Source organism: Morone saxatilis, unplaced genomic scaffold (genome assembly GCF_004916995.1).
Source record: "Morone saxatilis isolate NCDOM2014 unplaced genomic scaffold, NCSU_SB_2.0 Contig5, whole genome shotgun sequence".
In the NCBI taxonomy this organism is placed as follows: domain Eukaryota; kingdom Metazoa; phylum Chordata; class Actinopteri; family Moronidae; genus Morone; species Morone saxatilis.
In genome coordinates this window covers 896,130-901,089 of record NW_023340095.1, presented here as the reverse complement: position 1 = coordinate 901,089, position 4,960 = coordinate 896,130, and the positions used below count along the sequence as shown (strand labels likewise).

The window sequence follows — 4,960 nt, the reverse complement described above, 5'->3', positions numbered from 1 at the left end:
TGTGTGTGCTTCCTCTCTGCAGGTAGAACAGGCAACAAGCATCGATGGTGTGAGAGGTTGAGGGTGAAACTCTGAAATATGAATATTTCTCACAAACTTTTCTTCATTACAGGATAAAAATGTGTTTCTGTTATTCTGTCTGACAGAAACGTTCTCAGTTCCAGATTGTAAAGAGATGATAAAGAAGATGAATATTTGTTGGGTGAGAGAGGAAGTGGCTGTTTTTATTGATGCTATTATATGTTATACCTGCTCACTGCTCCTCGCCAGCTGTGTGTTCGCTTTCATTTTCCTTTTTATTGTTAACTTTCACCGTCGACGTGTCCTCTTAAAGGAACAGTTCGCTGCAGGATCGGCCCTGCTGTACAACCACAGCGGGTCATTTTACACTTCAGAAGAACAAACTTTATCGCTTGTACAAAAACAACTTTCAGTGATTTGGGTGAAACTGGATCATATTTTATGGAGAGCATATTGTCTGTTTTTCCCTCTGACGTCCTCCAGCTAACTGCTGCTGTAGCTGCGTGCAGCGTGTAGTTAGCGTGCTCTGTCTGTCAATTATCTGATTACAATGCTTCCACTTTTGGTAGATACTACCAAGGTTCCAAAAACACCAGTAAACACGGCCGGACCAGGACCGAACACGGCCTTCGAGACGGACGGATTTACAGTTTCTTGATGTGCTTGTTGCTAAAAATAGCTAAAATGCTGCTAACAGTAATGTTAGCTCATTCAGTTAACATCAGCTGACTCAGCCCCAGGTTGCCAGGCACCAAACCTGGCAAAAAAAACCCACCTTGGATGCTGTATTCGGTCCCGGTCTGGCCCTGTTGTTCACGGAGAGCTCCCAGTACGGCTAACAGGGGAAAGGGGAAAATAACGCACATTCAGCGTTATTCCCTCCCTTGCAGTCTGTTTTTTGGAAACATGTCATTATGAGGAAGCAATAGTTTAATACTTAAACTGGATTTTACTGATTCTACTTTTACTAAAGGAACTTGTTTTACAATGTGGTTTCAATACTTTTCCTTCAGGAAATCCGAATACTTCCTGCGCCAGTGGTTCAGTCAACTGTTTGTTGGTGTTTTTCTGCCTTCTACCTGCACTTAAGGGCTCATGACCTACGAGAGTGGCAAGGTCACCATCTCCTCCCACACACAGCCTGTTATCCCCATGGCAACTGAGCAAACGCCAAGAAGGTCACAAGAAATGGTGGAAAGCTTCAGAGAAAGTATCAAACCAAATCTTATTGATATTCAGAGGAATTGTAATTGTGCGTGCAGCTGACTTACTGAACATGAACTCTGAGTGCAGGAGAGACAACATGTTTCCTGTGAACCGGATCCATCTGAGAAGATTAATGTTGTCTGAAAACACAAACCCCCATCGAGAGTCATTTGGTGGAAGCAGCGGTTTAATGAGCAAATCTTGTTCACATCTGGTAAATATCCCTAATATCCCTTTCCAGTTCAGTTTGAGTATATTGTCTGCAAAGATGTTTCACAATAAAAGCCTTCTAGCGGCTCAGTTGGCATAAGCCCTCGGTTTCCTGGTAGACCTTTATTGTGAAACCTTTTATTGATGGCAATAAATAAACATTTTTTTAAATTTCATGCAGGATTTGGTTCTGATCTGTGGTTGTGTGAATATGCTGAGCTGATCAATCTCATCCTGTCATCAATACATGTGATAGATGATTCTTCTGAACTATCGACACTGTCATCTGTTTCAACAGATCAGTGCTGTGTAATGGCCGCTCTGCAGCGAACGCACCAGATGGTGAGTTGGGAGACGACTCCCGGCTAATCCAAAAATGGGCAAAAAAAAAGACTTTAAGCCTTGATTTAATTTAAACGGGTGACTTTATAAAAATCTGTTTAGTTGCGAAGAACAGACCTGAAGTCTTTGTTTGTACCAGGTTGTAAATATGTTTATTTCTGGTGTTGGACAGTTTAATATGGAGCCTCTAGTGGCTGATAGAGGAACTGCAGGTTTTGTTACTTCAGAGTTGGATTCAGGCTGCTGATGGGATAACTTTTTTTTGTAAATGAAGGGAAATCAATAGATTGGTAGGATGCTTTTTAATATTTGGGCTTGGGGGAAGGTGTCAATCAATTTCAAGTCAAAAGCTTCAAGTCCAACTGAAGTCACAAGTGATTAAAGTCGAGTCAAGTCATCAAATTTGTGACTCAAGTGCCCACCTCTGCCTCCACTACAGAAACAGTGGTACCTGTAGTACTGCTCACTCAGTAATGGCCATTATCTGAATACCAGGTGAACAGGTCTCTATGCTACTGTGGGTTTCCTCAGCACACAATCTGACAACACTGGTCCGTTATACCACTTTTATTCTAAGTGTAGCTATCACAACAGACAACAACTTCATAAGTCTGTCACACTCACTCTCAGTTGCCTGTCCACCACCCAGGTCCAGCACACTACTGCAATATAAGGAGAGAGTGATTACTCAATGAGTACCAGCTGTGATCATCAACTCACCTGGTGCTGCTCACAAGCCTCCACCACACCTCTCTCTCCTGAGTGTAAACCACACCAAACTTAAACTCTATTAGAGGCCTGGACTGTAAAATCGCTCTTGAGTGAGTTATAAGCTGCTGAGATCGCCTGCATAAATAAATGATACACATCGTTATCACGGGAAGTCTGTTGCTCGCTGTCGGTACGCTGGTAACTTCTATTATTAGAAGTTTTACAGTATTTTAGATTAATGTGTTAATCTTTCTGCTGTTACCTGAATCTGTTTTCAAATATTCTCTGTTTTATTAATCAGCTAAGCAGCTTTTTCCTATTCTTGACAGATATTTAACTTAATTATTGATTATTTCCTTTGGTGTTTTTACCCACGAATACAAAATGAAAACTTTTCTGAAATTCAGAACAACGCAGCCAGCAGGGGCCCAGACAGGTTCTGGGTCGGCCCGAGTACAACTTTAGAGCAAGAATCACCAACATGTTTGATTCACCTCTTTCACAGACATAAAAACTCTTTTCCAGGCCAGTCGGAGGTTTTTACAGACCCTGCTGGAGTTCCCTCGAGCAGGACACTGAGGGGCGTTTGTGAAAGCTTGATGTGGTTGTGTGAGTGGTTCAGCCTGAGGAGTCTGACACCTGCAGGCCAAACACACCTTCATTATTCATCACCGCAGGTACAAAGTTTTCACACAAGACTGTAAATGTGACCTGACTGTAATCACTATCGGGCCTCGTGTGAAGTCCATCTAACCCAATACTGAACCCGTGTTCACTTCATCTCTGAGGGAAATGTTGCACGTTTTACTACATCTGACAGCTTTAGTTACTTTACTGCAGAAGAGTATTGCATTAAGTGTTTGCTCTCTTTTTATGAATGAACCTTCAGCAGACTCTCAATGCCCAGGGCACTCGACCTCGGGCATGGACCAAACCGACTGCCCTCTGGTTCTCCAGCAGTACCGGGGGGTGAAGGATTGGCCACACAGAGCCCTGCATTGGCCTGCTGGTGCTCGCTGGAGCCTGTCTCATGGTTGAAGACACCAAACCGACTCTCATTTCTTCGTGTCTCGGACAGAAAGTGACACTAGAAGACACCGCACCGACTACAGCACATACGATCTGCGCGAGAGGTAACAAAAAGCTCACCAGCACTGCAAGCGTAGACAAAAGCAGCTCTATGGACGCAGGTTTCAAATCTATGTAAATGCCCGTGTATTTGAGTAATCAGCTGAAGTTGAAGACGATGCCTGACGGTGCAGAACAGATGGATGTAGTGGAGCAAAAAGTACAATATTTCCCTCTGAGAAGGAGTTGAGGTACTGAAGTCAAGTACAAGCACCTCAAAGTTGTACTTAATTACAGTTCTGCTCCCAGGAAATACATGGTTTTACATGTTAGCTGTAAAAACAGGCAGTAAGCGTCTACTTTCCAGTGAACTCAGCTGGACCAAACACAATCTCCTAGACCGACCAGGATTGATGGGTTTGGCTCCTGGTGTCAGTCAGTTATTTTACAGCTGACCGAGCTAACGGCAGTTAGCAGTTGGCTACTTATCGATCTGTCCATCGGGTAACTCTGTAAATGACCTCGGTACTGTAACATTATTCCCTGTCGGTCTCGTAGGCTGTGTTCGATCCCGGTCCGGCTGCTGAGCCTGGTTCAGGGTTCAGTTCAGGTAGCAGCTAACTAAAGCAGCTAAAGCTATCTGTCCTTTAAGAAACTCTGAACAGTGAGTTGAAGCTGAGCAGCCGGAGGACATCAGAGAGAAACCCAGAACAGAACCAGTATTAGTATACGCCCCCGAGTGCTGGATGAATCATCAGCCGTTTATTGTTCATCAGGAAACTGAAATATCACTAAGAATTCCTGAAAATACCTCAGAAATGACTGTTTGGTCACTGTTGGGTCAGACTATCTCTGCGACACTTCATAAAAACACTTAAACATTCATTGTGACTACACGCAGACTTTAATCACCATTTATCCTTTAAACAAACTCGTCTTCATTATTTCTAAACGCTGTCGGAGTCGATGTCGCAGCTTGCAGCCGTTTGATTTTTCACTTTGGAGGAAACTGAGATGTAATTCACTAACAATGAATCCAACTCTGGATTATTCATCAATTTACTGCTCCGATGTTTTTACACAGCAGGGAGGAGTGTGTGTGTGTGTGTGTCTGTGTGTCTGTGTGTGTGTCCTGCTTTCATGCAGGACAGAATTCAATTAGGAGATGATGTAGTTCCTCTGAGTTTCCCGTTTGCATTTGACAGTGGAGAGATGATGGTGTTTTATTCATGCAATCAATTTACTGCTCATCACACACACACACAAATATAAATATATAAATATTTATAACGGACAGAGCTTCCAGGAAGTGGAAGTGGCAGGGGGAGCTCCATTGGCTGTAATAACACACTGACACCATTCAGTCTTATGGAGAAATGAGCCAACTTCTCTCTTGATTTAT

General features: G+C 43.2%; 1 protein-coding gene across 1 annotated transcript in view; it reads left to right on the top strand.

Moving 5' to 3' along the window:
* enox1 (ecto-NOX disulfide-thiol exchanger 1) overlaps positions 1-4,960 on the top strand; it is a 110,228-nt gene that overhangs the window by 71,387 nt on the left and 33,881 nt on the right.